Below are 19576 nucleotides of genomic sequence, written 5' to 3'. Positions count from 1 at the left end.
CGTCCGCAGCGATAACACGCCATGTCGGCCCGGCTCCCCCGGCGTCCTGGCGATTCACCGACGAGGGCCCCGAGCGCGACAGAGCTCCCCCCCGTGGAACCCACTGGGCCGCCGCAGTGACATCGCCAGGCTCCGCCTCGTCCAGGACGAATACGGCCTTCGACAGTGTCCAACCAACGGCCTTCCCCTCCATGGTCGGACCGCCCATCCAGGCGGCCATCTGCGCCCAACGGCGCAAGTTAAACTGCGCGTCGAGGCACTTGGCAGCCAACCAGGAGGTCAGCTGCTCGTGGCCGCACACGGGCAGTGGAATGCCCAGGTCCTTGGACAGTTCCAACATCTTCCCCAGTATCAAGGGCTCCAACAAGTCGGGCTCTGTCTCGGGATATGCGGCCATGGCCAGCGCAATCACAGCGCCACGGAAGGCCACGGGTGATTCCTCCAGTGCCCGTTGTCTTTGGACAAATTTACGGTGTGAGTTGTCCGGAGGCTCGTATGCTTCCGCCATCTCGTCGAAAGCCCCTTTCAGCGCCGCCTTTTTCGCAGCCGTGATGGAGCTGTAAAATTTTAAGGACTTGTCATCGAGGAGCGTTGGCAGAACCTCCAAGGCCTCCGCATCCGTCCACTTGGTGGAGCGGACAGCCGATTCGAAGCGCCAAGCAAATGCGCTCCAATCCCCTCCGACGGCAAATTCCTTAATAGTCATCAGACGGTGGCTGCGAGTCCCCCCGCTGCTGAGACTTTGTAGATATACGCAGACGGCCCGGCTCCCGCGATGACATCTTGTACACCTGTCGTGTCGCTCGCCGCCGTGTCGCCCGCGCCCTCCGTGCTCGGGACCGCCACCGCTGGAGGAAGGTCCTCGTCGTCCTCTGAAGAAGGCGTAGGTTGATTTTTCTTCTTGAGATGTTTTGAAATCTCGAAGCACTTCTGACCCCAATGTAATAAAAGACTTCGTTACACACTGCTGGTCTCCATTGCTCTTTATTTAGCTTCTTGCTCGCACCATGCTGGTCCCGACAGCGGACCAGCATCTCCTCACGCGCGCCCCGCACTCGCTTCCTCGTCAGTCCTTCCATTCCTGCTCGCACCCCGCTGGTCCCGACAGCGGACCAGCGTCTCCTCACGTGCGCCCCGCACGCGCTCCCTCGTCAGTCCTTTTGCTCCCCCACTCCGCACACCGCTGGCCGACGGTGTGCCGAAGCTCCTCCAGCCACGTGGCTGATGGCGCGGATCCCCTCCGGCCACCCAACGTGGTCCAGCTTCTTCACTCCAACAACTGACCCGGAGCCCTTCCGGGCTCCCACCTATATCCCCTTTACCACGTGATCCTGTCTCCTCCCCTTCCGGACAGTCAGATCCGGCCTTCCCATAGCGCCCTGCTGGCTCCACCCCCATTCACCTTGCTTCCGATTGGACCCGAGGTGAACGGCGGGCCCTCCCATATTCCCCCATACTGGGCTCCGCCCCCAATACCCCGGGCCGTATGATTGGGCCAGAGCCCAGCAGCGAACCCCGTTTACGCTCGCATTACAGTGGTAAGGATGTTGAAGCTGCGTCTGCACTGAGAGAGCTTCTTGGGGGCCTCCCTTAAGGTGACAGTTTTAGTGGGTGATCTGAATTGGAATTGGCTAAACCCGCCGGCCGTGGCCTCAAATTTAGCAGATTAATTTTACCTATTTCAATTAATAAATGTCCCCACAAGACCCAAACTAAAAAATCCGGGACAGTCATCTTTGCTTGAAGTCCTATTGACAAATGCACCTCACAATTTCACACTGACTGGTGTTCTGGGTAATAACCTTAGTGATCACTCCTTCATATTTGGGGTGAGATCATCAGCCAGACCCAAAGCCCCCCTAAATTGGTTGAGAAGCACTCCATGAGACACTTCAACATACAGGCATTTACTAATGATGTGCTTCACTCAGATATTGGCAAGGTCTGTGATACCCCCAACCTGACTACGGCTTGGGAGAACTTCAGGTACACGTTTCTCCAAATTCTTAACAAACATGCTCCCTTGGTTAGATTTAAAATGAAAGGCAGCTGCCCACCATGGTTTAATCTTTTGATTACTAAGCTCATGAAAACTAGGGACAAGGCTTGGGCATGTGCTCAGAAAAGTAATTTGGTCAATGACTGGCTAGAATACAGGATTTTAAGGAATAGATGCGTCAAAAAGATATGGCATGCAAAAAATGCTTACTTTTCTTCCACTCTCCTGGAATCACATGGCAATTCCAGGACCTTCTGGAAAACAATAAAATGTATCGAAAAGGCATCCAACACAGATAATCTGCCCATTGCGCTTAACCGAAATGGGGACTATTTTTCAGAGCCCCAAAAAATAGTTGACAATTTTAACCTTCATTTTTCTGAAGCTGGTGACCTTTTTGATAATGTATTGGAAGTTAGCCCTGCTCTTGCAATTTCCTACACCCCTGTCCAAACATTAAACGAATTTAGTTTCCAGCCTATCCACGAAAGTAATGTTCTGAAACAACTATCCTACCTCAAAGGGTCCTCCTATACCGGAGCGGATAGTATTCTCGTCTTTGCTCTGCTAACTGTTGGTCACCTAATATACAAACCTATAGCCCATATTTTCAACCTGTCCATCAAAGAAGCATCAGTACCTCTCGAATGGAAACATTCCTATGTTCGTCCACTTCACAAAGGGGGCCGATAAGATGATCCAAATAACTACCAAACTATCTCAATTTTGTCCTCGTTGATGAAAATTTTTGAAAAATTCTTGAACTACCAAATTAGCAATTTCCTGTCCGACAACAATCTATTACATCGAAACCAATCTGGGTTCCGAAAAAAAATTCAGCACCACATCTGCTGCATTAGACTCTCTGAATCACATTTATGGTAGCCTTGATAATAAGCAGTACTGTGCCAGTCTTTTTCTTGACTTGTCCAAAGCCTTTTATACAGTCAGCCACAACATCCTGCTTAGTAAACTAACACGCAGTAGAATGGTTACAAAATTACGTCTCTTCTCGCACCCAAACTGTATTCATACAATCTTAATTTTGGAGCTTTCGTGACTGCAGGAATTATTCTTTGGTTCTTTCGGTTAAGTCACGTCTAAAGATAAAATAATAAATTAAATAATAGCATATTACGACGTTTCGATTGCAACACAAGCAATCATCATCAGGCATAAAAGTAGCAACAAAAATCTAACTAGAAAACTATAGACAGACATACAAGCAGACAGACATCACAAGGACACACAGAGAGAGAACACATATTGGCACAAAGAGAGAGGTCGTTTCTGTGTCGGTGCCTTAAATATAGAGAGGGGGGCGTGGGCGGAGAGAGGGAGGGGACAGAGAAAAAAATTAGCATATCAATGAGTGGACGGCAACGTGATGCTGCAAGTAAGATGACGACGCGGCACAGCAATGCAAGCTTGAAAATCAGGAGAAAGACACACTAAAATTAAATAACCTAGTAAAATATCGAAATATAATGTAATGCAACACAGAGAGTCGGTCAACACACAATTAACGCATAGCCCGGTTGATTACGAATGTATTCATACAGTGAGGGAAAAAAGCACTTTATCCCCTGCTGATTTTGTACGTTTTCCCACTAACAAAGAAATGATCAGTCTATAATTTTAATGGTAGGTTTATTTGAACAGTGAGAGACAGAATAACAACAACAAAATCCAGAAAAACGTATGTCAAAAATGTTATAAATTGATTTGCATTTTAATGAGGGAAATAAGTATTTAACCCCCTCTCAATCATAAAGATTTCTGGCTCCCAGGTGTCTTTTATACAGGCAACGAGCTGAGATTAGGAGCACACTCTTAAAGGGAGTGCTCCTAATCTCAGCTTGTTACCTGTATAAAAGACACCTCTTCATAGAAGCAATCAATCAATCAGATTCCAAACTCTCCACCATGGCCAAGACCAAAGAGCTCTCCAAGGATGTCAGGGACAAGATTGTAGACCTACACAAGGCTGGAATGGGCTACAAGACCATCGCCAAGCAGCTTGGTGAGGTGACAACAGTTGGTGCGATTATTCGCAAATGGAAGAAACACAAAAGAACTGTCAATCTCCCTCGGCCTGGGGCTTCATGCAAGATCTCACCTCGTGGAGTTGCAATGATCATGAGAACAGGGAGGAATCAGCCCAAAACTACACGGGAGGATGGGAGGATCTTGTCAATGATCTCAAGGCAGCTGGGACCATAGTCACCAAGAAAACAGTTGGTAACACACTGCGCCGTGAAGGACTGAAATCCTGCAGCGCCCGCAAGGTCCCCCTGCTCAAGAAAGCACATATACATGCCTTTCTGAAGTTTCTCAATGAACATCTGAATGATTCAGAGGACAACTGGGTGAAAGTGTTGTGGTCAGATGAGACCAAAATGGAGCTCTTTGGCATCAACTCAACTCGCCGTGTTTGGAGGAGGAGGAATGCTGCCTATGGCCCCAAGAACACCATCCCCACCGTCAAACATGGAGGTGGAAACATTATGCTTTGGGGGTGTTTTTCTGCTAAGGGGACAGGACAACTTCACCGCATCAAAGGGACGATGGACGGGGCCATGTACCGTCAAATCTTGGGTGAGAACCTCCTTCCCTCAGCCAGGGCATTGAAAATGGGTCGTGGATGGGTATTCCACCAAAACACACGGCCAAGGCAACAAAGGAGTGGCTCAAGAAGAAGCGCATTAAGGTCCCGGAGTGGCCTAGCCAGTCTCCAGACCTTAATCCCATAGAACAGACATGGGCAAAGTACGGCCTGCTGGCGTATACGGCCCGTTGGGCTTTTTAATCCGGCCCGCCGAACTTGTCCTAATATTATTATTTTAAAAAATGTTACCTTCCTCCTGTAATGCCCCCATTTCCCCAATAGTTAGCGCACTTTGACCGGGAGTGTGGTGTACAGTAGAACATCTGGTCACGACCATAATTCGTTCCATAACTTTGGTCGCAACCGGTTTGGTCGTGACTCGAACCTAATTTTCCCATTGGCTTGTATGTAAATACGATTAATCCGTTCCAGACTCCTACGAACTGTATATAAATATTGTTTTTTTAAGATTATTAAGCACAAATATAGTTAATTATGCTATAAAATTCAGTGTAATAGTATACTAAATGTAAAAACATTGAATAACACTGAGAAACCCTTGAACCAGTGGCGGCTCCTGCAAAATCTCTCAGGGGGGGCAAATGTTTGGATGCTTGATAAGGATAAGGTCCACCCATGCAATGGATAAATTAACAGCTTAAGCATGTAAAGGCAACTTCACTACTTTAATATTAATGAAAAATAAAGTGACTCTTACAATACATCTCCTTGTTTGTTTCTATACTCACTATTATTACACTGCTTACATCACATTACTCGCTTAATACACTGCTTACTTATACTGAAATTTTGCTCTTCTCTCTTTCAAAGTAGCAAAGTGATCAATTACTCTCTCATTGAAAGCAGGCATGTTCCTGACTAGTTCCCTCTCCATGGAAAGCATAGCCATTGCATTCAGACGTTCCTGTCCCATTACATTTCTCAGGAATGTCTTGATTTTCTTTAAGGTTGAGAAACACCTCTCAGCTTCAGCAGTTGTCATGGGAGTGGTTATGAGGATGTTCAACAGAGCAACAGTCTCTGGAAAAGTATCCTGGAGGTTGTACTTCAGCAAAACCTGGTACAGCGCTCGTGCACCACAGCAGCCCTTGAATTCTGGACGCTCATAAATGAGAGACAGTTCAGTCTTCAGCTTCGCCTTAGTTAACATAGGGTATGCCCTGACAGTGATGTTCAGAGCCTCAACAGGGAATGTATGGCCATGCTTTTGAAACATCTCTCCTTGTAGCAGCGTGGCACTTACAAGGTGGTCAGTAAAGGAGAACCTTTCTTTGGTGTGGACCAAGATTGTGTCGCAGACCTGACAAAATAAATACATTTATTTTAGTTATAAAATAAATTATTTATTATAATATAAATATTGAGATACAAGGTTTCTATCCCGACAGCAACAATGTATCAGGCAGAATCCATATTTTATATCTCCATATTTTTTCAAAAATTAATGCTATTGGTCACCCTTTACATCTGTCAATGTGTTTTATAAATATTTAACCAATGAAAAGCATTAAAAGAGCTTGTAAATTATTTTGGGGAAAAAACAGGTTTTCTTTCGTTTCCTGAAAAGTAACAGTTTTGGACATACAAGGCTTCCGTCCGACAACAATGATTTGTGTGTGTGTTATTACGTTAATTAACATTTTACCAAAATTCAAGCTCAAATGGAGTGTGACAAGGGTTTTTAACCAGTAAATGTATTTTCAATCCACTCAGTTTCTTTTATTAAAGATTCCACTAGGTGGCGACAAATTATATTGTTGACTGAAACGTGCTTACGTATGATGACGTAAGCACGTTAGTGCGAGCCCTCCCGGAAGCCATAGAGAATGGATTGGAGCGCCCCCCGTTCGAAAAAAAACATCTTTGAATGTAAGTCTATGGGAACACTCTGGGCGATTCTCAGCCAGAGTGAAATCGCCCAAAAAGAGGCGGTACTCCACAGAACGTGACATGACGCTGATTGGACTATATCCAGAGGCACAGTAACGGCTAGCGTGACTCTGTGGTTGAATGTTAATGTGATTGAAAAAGTCCCTTTTACACTTTGGTGGTGCGTCGCCCAATCGCCCTAATGAAGAAACCGCCCCTGCCTTGAACAACAGAGAAAACTAACATTGCCGCATCAAGGTTTAGAATCGTTCAACAAGATGATTGTTTCGTCTGCTACATCAGTCGGTCGATTCTGAGAGAGAGAGAGAATATTCGTATGAGCAATTCATGTTTATATTGAAAGTAAGTTAACAGTAATATTTGGGTACAGTATTGTTTTTGGAAGCATTCACCGTAATATCGTATGAACGTTTACTTCACCCCATCATTGTATGAATGATGCGAGAAGAGATTAACGGGTTCTTATGTTAGCGATTTACATACTCGGCGTTGTCGCTCTCTAAATTACTGCTTGAATGAGGGGGAGGGGTATGACTACACTTACAAAATTAATATCTTACTAGGAATTTTATAGAACAAAAGTTATATACATAACTGTTACGCTTTGTGTAATTCAACAAAACAAACAAAACTTAACTCCGAGTTCTCTCCGAATTTCCCGAGTCCGTTCTAGACCCCACAGTTTTTAAAAGAGTTTTAAGCACAGAAAACATAAAGTTTGAAAAATCATTAATTATACAAACTTTTCAATAATTTCCTTTTTCACTTCGATTTAAATTTTCTTTAAAACCTTCTTCTCACCAACATTACCACTCATTACCACTTTCTCCGAAGGCAAGTTTGTAAAAGAATGCATGCTACAGACAGCAGACATCTTGTGTCCGGAGATCTAAAGCAAATTTGAAAAAGTCAGTTTATCACGCAGGACTGTGACTCGCCGTGTGGAACTGATTGATAAAAAATTAACCCGTAAAACTAGCGTCCTCTCGTCCTCTGGCTTGAGATGGCTGCCACCATTAAGCAATTGGTAATTCCATATAAAAAAAAATTCCTAAAAAGTGTAAAATTTTGGAAAATAATTTTCACGAAAATTAATTGTCACGCACAACGAGTCTGTGTGCAAAATGTCAGCTCGATTGGTTCACGGGAAGTGGGTAAAAAAACGACCGAAAGATTTGCACGGTCTTAAGCGCGCAAGCAAGCAAGCAAGTGAACTTAATATAAAGGATTTAAAAAAAAAAATCGCGACGAAGGAGGGATTCGAAACCACGCGTGCAGAGCACAATTCATTAGCAGTCCATCGCCTTAACCACTCGGCCACCTCGTCTCACGCACTCTCACACACAAGCACATACAAACAGAACCAGGACGAAGACTTGCACGCACATACATACAAACAGACCCCCCCCACACACACAGTCATACCATTATTTTTTCCTAAAAAGTGTAAAATTTTGGAAAACATTTTTCACGAAAATAAATTGTCACGCACAACGAGTCTGTGTGGAAAATGTCAGTTCGATTGGATCACGGAAAGTGGGTTAAAAAACGACCGAAAGATTTGCACGGTCGTAAGCGCACAAGCAAGCAAGCGCGCAAGTGAACTTAATATAAAGGATTTAAAAAGATAGCCAGTCAATTAAACAAAAAGTCTGATTCCTTTGAATTATATTCACTAGCACTGGATGAAAGTACGGACGTAAAAGACACTGCTCAGCACCTCATTTTTATCCGAGGCATTCACGACAGTTTTGCGATAACAGAGGAGTTTTTGACCATGGAGTCCCTGAAAGGAACAACGCGGGGAGATGACTTGTATAACCAGGTATCTGCTGTCATCGAAAGAATGACGCTACCTTGGAGAGTAAACTTGTCAATGTCACAACGGATGGATCGCCAAATTTAACTGGAAAAAATGTTGGGCTGCTGAAAAGAATCCAGGGTAAAGTGAAAGAGGAAAACTCTGTCCAGGATCTTATTTTCCTTCACTGCATCATCCATCAGGAATCCCTGTGTAAGTCTGTATTGCAGCTTAATCATGTCGTGAATCCAGTCGTACAACTTGTGAACTTTATACGAGCAAGGGGACTTCAGCACCGTCAGTTTATTACCTCCCTGGAGGAAACTGATGCGGATCATCAGGACTTGCTGTACCACTCTCGTGTCCGCTGGTTAAGTTTGGGGAAAGTGTTACAACGAGTGTGGGAGCTGAAAGAGGACATCATCGCATTTTTGGAGTTGATGGGGAAATCTGACGAATTCCCTGAGCTAAGCGACAAGAACTGGCTTAGTGACTTTGCGTTTGCTGTGGACATATTTTCACACATGAATGAGCTGAATGTGAAACTGCAGGGGAAAGATCAGTTTGTTCACGACATGTACAAACATGTGAAAGCCTTCAAATTCAAGCTCACTTTGTTCTCCAGACAAGTTGCGAACAAATCTTTTGCTCATTTCCCCACACTTGCCATGCAGGAAGAGGCACCGCGAAACGCAAAAAAATACAGCAAATCACTTGAGGACCTGCACGGAGAATTCTGCCGTAGGTTCTCTGATTTCGAAAACATTGAACAGTCACTTCAGCTGGTGTCCTGTGCCCTGTCACAAGACCCTGAAACAGCACCACAGGAGCTGCTGATAGATCTTCAGTCTGACTCCATCCTAAAGGAGAAGTTCAACTGAATGACTTTTATGCTTCACTTAACAGAGCCACGTTTCCAAACCTGCACAGAAGATACTGACTTTGTTTGGCTTGACTAATGTGTGTGAGCAGACATTCAGTGTCATGAACGCCAACAAAGCTCGTCACAGATCAAAGTTAACGGATCAGCACCTCAGATATATCCTGAGAATTGCCACAACCAAAAACAGGACCCTGCGGGGTGGGCTGGTAGGAACGAATAACCAAAGAATATAAACATAATGTATTATTACACTTGTTTAGCCAGGAAAGCCCCACTGAGTCAAAAGGTTTTTGTAGGGTCCTGCCAAGTGTTTGCAGTAGGGGGCGATGTTGCTACACCTAATCGGACGATACGAAGGGAGAGATTGAGGCCTAGTTCTAGGCTTTATGCCTAGCTGTAGGCTTTAGGGCGCTGTGAGTTAATTTTTAATTTAAATGTTTAATGATTTATGTAAAAGCTTTAAATTTAAATGTTTCTATTTAAAAACATGAGGGAATGTAACATTTGTAATAAAAGACTTGACCACGGTCTCTGGCTCAGTGTCCTTTATTCGGTCCGTACTGCGTTCCCACACGGCTGTCTCTCTTATTCTCTCTGTGCTGGTTCCGATGTCACTCCAGTCCACATCAGCAGCCCCGCTGCTGTTCTTGTCGCTCTTGCAGCCCCACAGCAGCTCCGCTGCTGTACTCTCACACAGCTCCCTTGGCTGTTCCTGCTGCAGCTCTGACAGCCTCGTGCTGTCTCGCCTTCTCGTCGCTCCTGCGACTCTTGGCAGCCACCCCGCTGCCCCTCACACACAGCCTTACTGCCTATCTCTATCTGCAGCTTTGCACCTCCCAGTAGCTCCCTACTGTTCCCAGGGTTGGCTCCCGCTTCTGACGGTGCCCCCTCGGCTCGTACGCCCGCGTGGCCCCACACCTTTCCATTCACACCCCGACTGACTTCTCCTTCCGGTTTACGCGCTTAAGGACCCCCTACCTTTCACCCACGTCACCTGGCTCCGCCTCCTCGTGACGTCACATCCGGAAGGTCGCTTTCGCCCGCATTACACCACCCTCCCCCATAGAAAAAACCCAGCCGACCTCGGCTGAACAACACCAAAGCGTAATGCGGTGAACCGACCTTCCCCCTTAAAGGACACTAAGCATGCAATATAACAACAAGAACAACACACAAGTAACATCGACGAACGTACGAAAGCATGCGATAAATACGACGGCAAGAACAAGAACAATAACAACATACAATCAACGAAACGTAAGCGATTTGGAACGAGTGCGGGTCGCCGGCCCGTCCCGGACGGTCGGCGGCCCACTTGTAGAACGGGGACGCGAAGGAACACGAGAAATGACAGGGGGTAATTCCCCTGCTGCGATTGGAAGTCCACCGACATCTCGTGTCCCTGACGAATCAGTCTTGGTCGTATTCCGCGAATGCGCCTGCAGCGGGGTCGGAAGGGTCGCCGGGCTTGAAGGTACCGCAGCCCTGGCAGGCGCCCTCCGAACAGGCCCACTCCTCCCCCGCGGTGTCACGGTCGGCCTGTCTGGAACAGGTACGACAGGCGCTCCAGCAAGATCAATGGACGCAGGCGGGGAAGAGTCAGAGTCAGCAGCAACAGACCCCGCTCATCCGGCACATAGATCGCCCTTGTGGGGTCCCACCCCATCGCGCCTCCTTCCTTGACGGGCCCACCCGTCCATGCCGCCACTTGCTTCCAGCGACGGAGATTAAACTGCGCATCCAGACACTTTGCTGCCGCCCGGGACGTGAGCTTCTCATGCCCACACACAGGCATGGGGATCCCCAGATCCCGAGACAGCTCCAGCATTTTCCCCAATATGAGAGGCTCGAGCAGATCCTGTGGCGTGTCAGGATATGCTGCCATGGCCAGCTCCAACACCGCACCCCTGAACGCCACGGGCGATTCTTCGGGTGCTCGTTGTCGTTGAGCGAATCGCCGATGCGCGTCGTCAGGTGGCTCATAGGCGTCGGCCATTTCCTCAAAAACTCCACATAAAGTCTTCTTCTTATCGGCCGTTATGGAACGGAAAAATCGAACAGATTCGTCGTCCAGTAGAGTCGGCAACACTTCCAAGGCCTCCGCATCGGTCCATCTTGCTGAACGAACCGCCGCCAAAAATCGGCAGGCGAAAGCGCTCCAATCGCCCCCGATAGAGAATTCCTTAACTGTAGTAAGGTGGCGACTCCGACTCCTCTTTACGCCGTCTTCCAATGATGGTTGTTCTGGAGGCAAATTCAAAATGGCGTCGGCCCGCGGCGTGGCCAAGATGGCGGTTTGGCGCCGAGGAGCGCGCAAGATGGCGTCTTCTTGCCGCGTGGCCAATGGCGGCGGCAGGGCAGGCAACGTGGCGGCCCGTGGAGCACCTTCTCGTTCCATCATCGTCCTTGGCGTAACGAGGTGACATAGATGCGCCAGGACGTCCTTGAGTGTCTTCAGTTGTTCTGCCACCTGTTGCCATCTTTGGTCAGCGTCCGATGTTGTTGACGGACCCGCCATCGCGCCGATATCTTCCACGCCCGTCCCCGTGCTCGCCTCAGCAGGGCTCTCCTCCACCACCCCAGCAGAATCCGTGGTCGGAGGGAATTCGTCGTCGTCGGACGAAGAAGCCGATGCTGGCGCCGGGGGAATTTTCTTCCTTACTTGCTTAGACATGCCGTTTCACTTCTGACCCCAGTGTAATAAAAGACTTGACCACGGTCTCTGGCTCAGTGTCCTTTATTCGGTCCGTACTGCGTTCCCACACGGCTGTCTCTCTTATTCTCTCTGTGCTGGTTCCGATGTCACTCCAGTCCACATCAGCAGCCCCGCTGCTGTTCTTGTCGCTCTTGCAGCCCCACACAGCTCCCTTGGCTGTTCCTGCTGCAGCTCTGACAGCCTCGTGCTGTCTCGCCTTCTCGTCGCTCCTGCGACTCTTGGCAGCCACCCCGCTGCCCCTCACACACAGCCTTACTGCCTATCTCTATCTGCAGCTTTGCACCTCCCAGTAGCTCCCTACTGTTCCCAGGGTTGGCTCCCGCTTCTGACGGTGCCCCCTCGGCTCGTACGCCCGCGTGGCCCCACACCTTTCCATTCACACCCCGACTGACTTCTCCTTCCGGTTTACGCGCTTAAGGACCCCCTACCTTTCACCCACGTCACCTGGCTCCGCCTCCTCGTGACGTCACATCCGGAAGGTCGCTTTCGCCCGCATTACACATTGTTAAACATTAACTCCCTTTCACACACGCGGGGGTACGATACGAAGGGAGAGTTTCAGGTCTAGTTCTAGGCTTTAGGCCTAGCTGTAGGCTTTACGCCGCCGTGAGTTAATTTTTAATTGAAATGTTTTAATTATTAATGTAAAAGCTTTAAATTTAAATGTTTCTATTTAAAAACATGAGGGAATGTAACATTGTTAAACATTAACTCCCTTTCACACACGCGGGGGTACGATACGAAAGGAGAGTTTCAGGCCTAATTCTAGGCTTTAGGCCTAGTTGTAGGCTTTAGGGCGCTGTGAGTTTTTAATTTAATTTAAAAGTTTTAATTAAAAGCTATCTCAGGGAATTATTAGGGTGCTGTGAGTTTTTTATTTAATTTCAAAGTTTTAATTAAAAGCTATCTCAGGGAATTACAAGGGAATGTTGCACGTGTTTAGCCAGGAAAGCCTCATTAATTTAAATGTTTTAATTAAAAGCTATTTGAGGGAATTATAAGGGAATGTTACACTTGTTTAGCCAGGATAGCGTCACTGAGTCTAAAGGTTTTTGTAGGGTCATGCCAAGTGTTTGCAGTAGGGGGCGATGTTGCTACACGGACGGACGGACGGGCGGATGGACGGACGATATAATCTATTGGTGTCTGGTCCACTTCGTTCCTACCAGTATAACTCCAGACTTGGATACACTGGCAAAAATGGGAGATCAACAACACTGTTCCCACTGAAACTGAAAGTGATGATGTGTTGCTGCAGCGAGGTTGGAGCCAAATCTCCGACACACAGCCTGCGTGGCTGTGTGGGGGTCGCTAGCCCCCGAGATCCCTCCCTCGGTACCCCTAACGGCCGGGTTAACCTCATTACTCGCCCCCTCGCTGCTAGGCGAACCGCTGCTGGGTTCTTCACCCATGGAGTGAGAGCCGTCGCTCGAGGATTCCCCTCCCCCGCGGGTCCGCGTAGTAGGCATGGTTAATTACGTACGCGCACACCCACACACAGCTCTGTGCGGCACTCACTCAACACTGACCACTCACGTTAGGATCGCGCACCTGTATTATACACGTCGTGAACGTGCGCGCACACACACATACAGCTCCACACGCGATACCCACTCTTGCGCCGCTCTGCGCCGCGCTGGCCGCTCACGTTATGATCGCGCACCTGGGGTACGCCGATTACGCACGCCGCGAGCTTACGCATACACAGTACCACACGCGTTCGCACTTATAACACGAGATCACACGAGGCCACGATCAGCTATTAATGATTTATTATCCGCTACCTGGAACTAGATGTTAAATCAGTGAGTCGACGAGGCTGGCCTACGCCGATACCTCTGAATCTATTCTCTATTTATCGGCTATGATCCTACTTTTACCTCCTTACTCACCGTTAAGTGTCCACGGCGGTCCGCTGATCCTTGTGCTAACAGCGTACCTCGGCGCGTCGCACGGACGTCCGGGTCGCTGGCTGGAGCTGCGTCTGGTCGCCTGGCGCTGGAGTAAGAGCCCGATTTCCCCTTTGCGCCCACTATTTATCCTCCCTACCTCAAAGGGAATGTGGCTCTGGACAATAGGCTCGCGACCCTCTGGCACGCGCACCGCGGTTCCGGGCGCTTTTGATATGCTACTTAATGCTCAACCTGCGCGGCGAAAATTCCAATCAATCCGCTTTTGATATGCTAATTAATGCTCAACCTGCGCGGCGCAAATTCCAATCAATCCCTTTCTCACGCAGGCCCCCCCATTATCGCAGTTTATGCGGCGGCGTCCGTCACAAAGGTGCGCCGTGGGAATTTATGCACGGCTCCCCGCGTGACTTCGCTCTCCCGATTACTCATACCAACAGCCTTATCCTTTAACTCCCCTAACAATGGTGCCTGCGTGCCCGAGCGTAATTATGCCGTCCCTCCGTTTCCTGTGCGGGGGTGCCTGATTATGCAATTCAGATGCGCTGCGTGTTTTCTAATGATGCTCCTCCATCACAATGCTTATTCCCTCTGCCTGCCCCGTCGATACTTGCGTGTGTGGGGTGTGTGGGATGCGTTTCACCCGCGGTGGCCGAGTGGCCCCTCGCTGCGACCTTGCAATCTTAAGGCCGGTCGCAGCGCCGCGGTGCAAAGTAGCGTCGGGGGAGGTCGTCCAATTCCCTGGTCGCCGGAAACCGTGAAAGTTTAATCCCGGTAAGGGCTTCTCGGATAAAAACCGGTCGGCCAGGTGACCTCCTCTAGGAGCTCTATGGGGGGGGGGGAAATGAGTGCGGGTGTGTTCATGTGAGGTGAGGTGAGGGGGACGCGGGGTCGGCTCCGTCGCTTGGTGGTGGCGAGGTCGGAGATGGGGCGCCTGCTGAACGGCTTCGTGGCGGCGGCATGACATAGCCCCCCGAGATGCCGGTCCCCGTCCCGGGTTGACTGGAGCACCTTGCTTGGGCCGCGCCCACGAGGAAACGCTGCGGGGTCCGGGGGGTCCGTCCGGACCTCGTGGCTGGTCTCGGGGTGGGTGGCTCCATCCTCTGCAGCTCCTGCGGCGGCCTCCTCCTCCACTCCAGCGGCTCTCCCTGTCGCTCGGTACCTGCGGGCTGGGGTACAAACTCAGAAGCGGAGGGGTTTAGGGGCCGTCGTCCGCGCCGTCTCCGGACTGGATCGGTGCGTCTTGGGGGCGCGGCGGGGCCCATGTAGTGTGCGAGGCCCCCCAACATGAGGGGTGCGGGTACTCCGGGATTTCGGGGCCTTCGGGTGACGGGGTTCTCTCTCGCCGGGGCCGCTTTCCACGGTTTTAAGTGGCGGACGTTGACCACCGTCTCTCGACCCCTCTCCCCGCCATAAATTAGTACCGTCCAGGGGGAGATCTGCCGCACCACGGTCCAGGGTCCCCGCCAGTAGGTCGTCAGTTTCTCCACCTGCCCGGCCCCGACGCGAGGGGTGTGTAGCCACACCTTAGCGCCTGTCAGGAATAAGGGGAGTTCCATGCGGGGTCGGGTGCCCTGTTCCTGCCGCCGATGCGCGGCTTCCCCTTGCGGGTAAGCTCGGCCTCAGGCTTCTCGCAGGGTCTCCAACAGGTGTTCCACGGGGTGGCTTCCCTCCTCCGGCTGGGGGGAAGGGACGCCGAATAGCAGATCTGCGGGTAAACGAGACTCACGGCCGAACATCATTAAAAACGGGGTTTGTCCCGTCGACGTGTGTACGGTGGTGGCGTAGGCGAAAGGGCGTATGGGAGGTGTTCGTCCCAATCCCGTTGATTTGCGGCCGCCATACGTTTGAGTTTCCCCGCTAGGGTCTGATTCATGCGCTCTACCATACCGTTCGCTTGGGGGTGGTACGCTGTGGTTCGGTCCTTCTGGATTCCGAATTCTCGGCACAGTGCCTGGAACAGCTCGGCCTCGAACTCGCTACCCTGGTCGGTGAGGACTCGTTCTGAGATCCCGTGCTTGAGTACGTAATGTTCCACGAATGCCCGGGCCACCACCAAGGCCGTTTTATCAGGGATGGCCACTGCCACGGGGTAGTGGGTGAAATACTCTACTGCGACTAGGATATACCGGTTGCCTCGATGGGATCGCGGGAATGGCCCCTGTAGATCGATCCCGACCAGCTGATTCGTGCGGCTGACGCGGAACGGCCTTAGGGGTACCTGGTATCGTGCCGGTTTCGGCCCGCACTGCTGACAGGCGCGGCAGCCCTGTACCCAGGCCGCCACGTCTTGTGCCAATTTGGGCCAGAGATATTGGCGACGCAGGGTCTCTCGAGTGCGTCGTTCCCCATCGTGGCCCCCGAGTGGGTGGTCATGCACCAGCCGTAGCAGCTGGGGTCGCACCTGGGCAGGAACACAGATGCACCCCGGCTGGCCGGCCTCGGTTAACTCCCGTACCACTCCGTTCTGCACACACAACCGGGCATACAAACCGCTCCAGGGTCCTGGTAGGGCGCTTTTTTCCTCCCGCAGTGCCGCCTCCACTGCCGCCAGATCGGGATCTCGCTGCTGGGTCTGTCTCAGCTGCTCGTCGTTCAGGCCCGGGAAGGCACAGCCGACATCCTCCTGGATCCGTCCGATCGGGTCCCGAGCCGCGGGTCCCGCGCTTGCCGGGCGGTCGAAGGGATCCTCGGTGCCACCTGTGAGGGTCTCTGTGGCGCACACTGCACTCTCTCTCGCTGGGCGGGGGTCAGTGGCCGCGGCCTCTCGGGGGTCCGTTGCCTGCCGGCAGCGTCCCCCCGTGAAACACGGGCAGGCTTCCTCCGCCCTTGTCTCGGCGTACACCGTGGGCCGCCTCGACAAGGCGTCCGCGTTTGCATGCGTCCGGCCAGCCCGATACTCGATTTGCAGGTTGTACTCCTGCAACTGCGCCAACCACCGGGCCATCTGCCCCCGCGGCTCCTTGAATGTAAGAAGGAACTGCAGAGCATAATGGTCAGTGCGTACGCGACATTTCCTGCCGTACAAATACGGCCGGAACTGCTTACATGCGAAAATCACTGCGTACAACTCTTGGCGGGTCACGCAATAGTTCAGCTCGGCCCCACTCAAGGTCCGGCTGGCGTACGCGATGACTCGTTCCGTTCCATCCTGTACCTGTGACAACACCGCGCCCAGCCCGCTGCTGCAGGCGTCGGTGTCCAAAATAAAATCGGTGGTAAAATCGGGGAAAGCGAGGGTGGGGGCGTGGGTGAGGTGGTCTTTGAGAGTGGTGAAGGCCGTCTGGCAGGCCCCCGTCCACTGATAGGGGTGCTTAGGGGAGGTGAGTTGGGTGAGGGGGCGTGCAATCTCGCTGAATCCCTTTACAAATCGATGATAATAGGTGGCGAGCCCCAAAAATGATCTGATCTCCGTCAGATTCCTTGGCCGTGGCCACTCCACTACGGCGCGTACCTTCTCCGGATCCGTACGCACGCCTGCCTCGTTGACGCGATGCCCGAGGTACCCCACCTCGCGTTGTGCGATGTAACACTTACGTGGCTTGAGCTTGAGATGAGCCGCTCGCAGTCGCTGGAACACCTCTCGTAGCCTGGACCAATGCTCAGACAAAGATCTACTGAACACGATCACATCGTCCAAGTAAATCAGGCACTGTTCCCATTGCAAACCCCGCATCACCAACTCCATCAGCCGCTGGAACGTCGCGGGCACATTGGTGAGTCCGAACGGGAGTACTCGAAACTCGAATAGTCCCATCGGGGTGGTGAATGCGGTTTTCGGCCGATCCTCCTCCGCCATCTCCACCTGCCAGTACCCGGACGCGAGATCGAGGGTAGAAAAATATCGCGCTCCGTCGAGGCTGTCAAAAGTGTCGTCGATGCGAGGTATGGGGAAGGCATCGCCGAGCGTGACTGCGTTCAATTTACGGTAATCGACGCAGAACCGGGTTGACCCATCCTTTTTCGTTACTAGTACCACCGGGACTGACCAGGGGCTCGCCGAGGGCTGAATTATGTTATCGCGAAGCATGTCCCCAACCACCTCTTTGATCTGGGTGCGTTCGGGTGCGCCCACTCGGTACGCAGGGAGTTTGATGGGTCGGGCTGCACCGGTGTCAATTTGGTGCTTAACAAGGTCGGTCCGACCCACGTCCGAGTCGTGTTCGCTGAACACGTCGGCATACTCCCGCAGTAACTCGCGCAGCTGATCGGCCTCTCCCTTAGATAAATCCGCCCATGGTACATGTAACGCGTCGAGCAGGGGAACGACCTCGGCTCGGGGAGTCGGGCCGACTCGCCAGGCCAGGTCCTGGTCACCCTCAGGACGACCGGGGTCTTCAGCCCAGAGTGCGAACACCGAGTCGTTAGAGTGGCGTGCGTGCAGGGGGTGTACGGTGGCTATCGGGGTGCGCCGTCGCAGTATCGCTGGGGTATTGTGGGGGTTAAACATCCGCATAAACAATCGGTCCCCATCTGCGTTTACCAACGTGGCAGATCCCACGACCCCATACCGTTTTGCCAACTCCGGGTGAGGAGTTAGCATTACCTCCCCTGATGGTCGGAGCGCGGGGTCGGTGGGATATGTTGCCACCGGCACCAGCATCTCGGTGAGCGAGCCGATGGTGACTGCCGTCGCCAGGATAGCGGCCACAGGTGCGAAGCGGGGGCGCGTTGGTTCTCGTCCCAGGAACGGTATCCGCTCGCCGTTGCTCTCCATGGTGGCGCATCGCTGGCGGGGTTGCACGTTGAGTCCCAGTTGTTCTAAGAGGTCGGTACCTGCGATACACTCGTGACACAACGCACTCGACACGTAGAACTCCTGGGTGCACACCTGACTGCCTATGCGGACCTCTAGGGTTGCTCTCCCCAGCAATCCCATTCCGGCTCCGCTCGCCGTGTGCAGCGCGCGGTCCGGGGCCTGCAGGTGACGCACGTCGACCCCGATCGCGCTGCAGTGAGCTGCACTCACGAGCGAGGCCACCGCCCCCGTGTCCAGCAGGATTCGGGTACGCACTCCGTTTACCTCCCCTTCCACCAGCGACGTGGCCCCCGTGATCCCCGCCACCAGCTCCCGTAGCCAGTCGCCAGGAGTCACCGTTTCCGGGGGCGTTGTTGCTGGAACCTGTGTGGAGATCACTCGCTTGCCATTATCACTACAGCTTGTTCGTGTCGGGGCTACGTCGATTTCACCCCCCGGTGGTCCCCTCTCTAGGGAGGCCTTAGTGTTTGACCTTAGCTCTTGTCTAGCTCGGGCGACCTGAGGACAGTCCCTCCTGAGATGCCCTCGCCGATCGCAAACATAACACGTCCGGGGAGGGGTGGCGGCTCCGTAGTGGGTCCCCTGCTCGCTCCCTCTCCCTGTACGCAGTTGTTCCAACTCGGACTCTAATTGGGATACCTTCCCGGCCAGCCCCCCTACTGTGGAGTGTAGCTCACCCATCTCAGACTGGATGGTCTTCACATTTCTATTCGCTTCCTCGCGTATATCTCCTATGCCGGTCTGTAGCCCGGCTACCCAACCCGGGGTTGTCTCGCTGGGTCTCTGGGGCTCCCTTTCCCGTCCCCTTCCTGCGATGTCGAGCTCTTCCTCCTCGTCGGAGAGTAGGCTCGCTACGGCGCACTCTCGTCCCCTCCCTCGAGGCTGCGCGCGCTCACCCGAGAGTTTCTGGCATTTGCGCGCGCGCTCGACGAGGGTGTTAAAGGAGAGGCGTGCACCGTCGACATTTGGCTGCCACCACGGGGTTTGTG

At 51.8% G+C, this 19576-nt stretch overlaps 1 long non-coding RNA gene and 1 other non-coding gene across 2 annotated transcripts; both read right to left on the bottom strand.

Moving 5' to 3' along the window:
* Positions 1 to 7763: 7763 nt before the first annotated feature.
* Positions 7764 to 7845, bottom strand: TRNAS-GCU (transfer RNA serine (anticodon GCU)). The gene has a single exon. It is a non-coding gene; the product is annotated as a tRNA-Ser (tRNA).
* A 5830-nt stretch (positions 7846 to 13675) lies between these two features.
* On the bottom strand, positions 13676 to 14200 carry LOC144718009 (uncharacterized). The gene is made up of 2 exons (XR_013585171.1): positions 14118 to 14200; positions 13676 to 14062 (listed from the first exon to the last, which is right to left on the bottom strand). It is a non-coding gene; the product is annotated as an uncharacterized LOC144718009 (long non-coding RNA).
* Between the last annotated feature and the right edge of the window lie 5376 nt (positions 14201 to 19576).

The sequence above is a fragment of the Lampetra planeri genome, chromosome 4, assembly GCF_965212315.1.
Source record: "Lampetra planeri chromosome 4, kcLamPlan1.2.h2, whole genome shotgun sequence".
NCBI lineage: Eukaryota > Metazoa > Chordata > Hyperoartia > Petromyzontiformes > Petromyzontidae > Lampetra > Lampetra planeri.
This window is presented reverse-complemented; position numbering and strand designations above follow the sequence as displayed.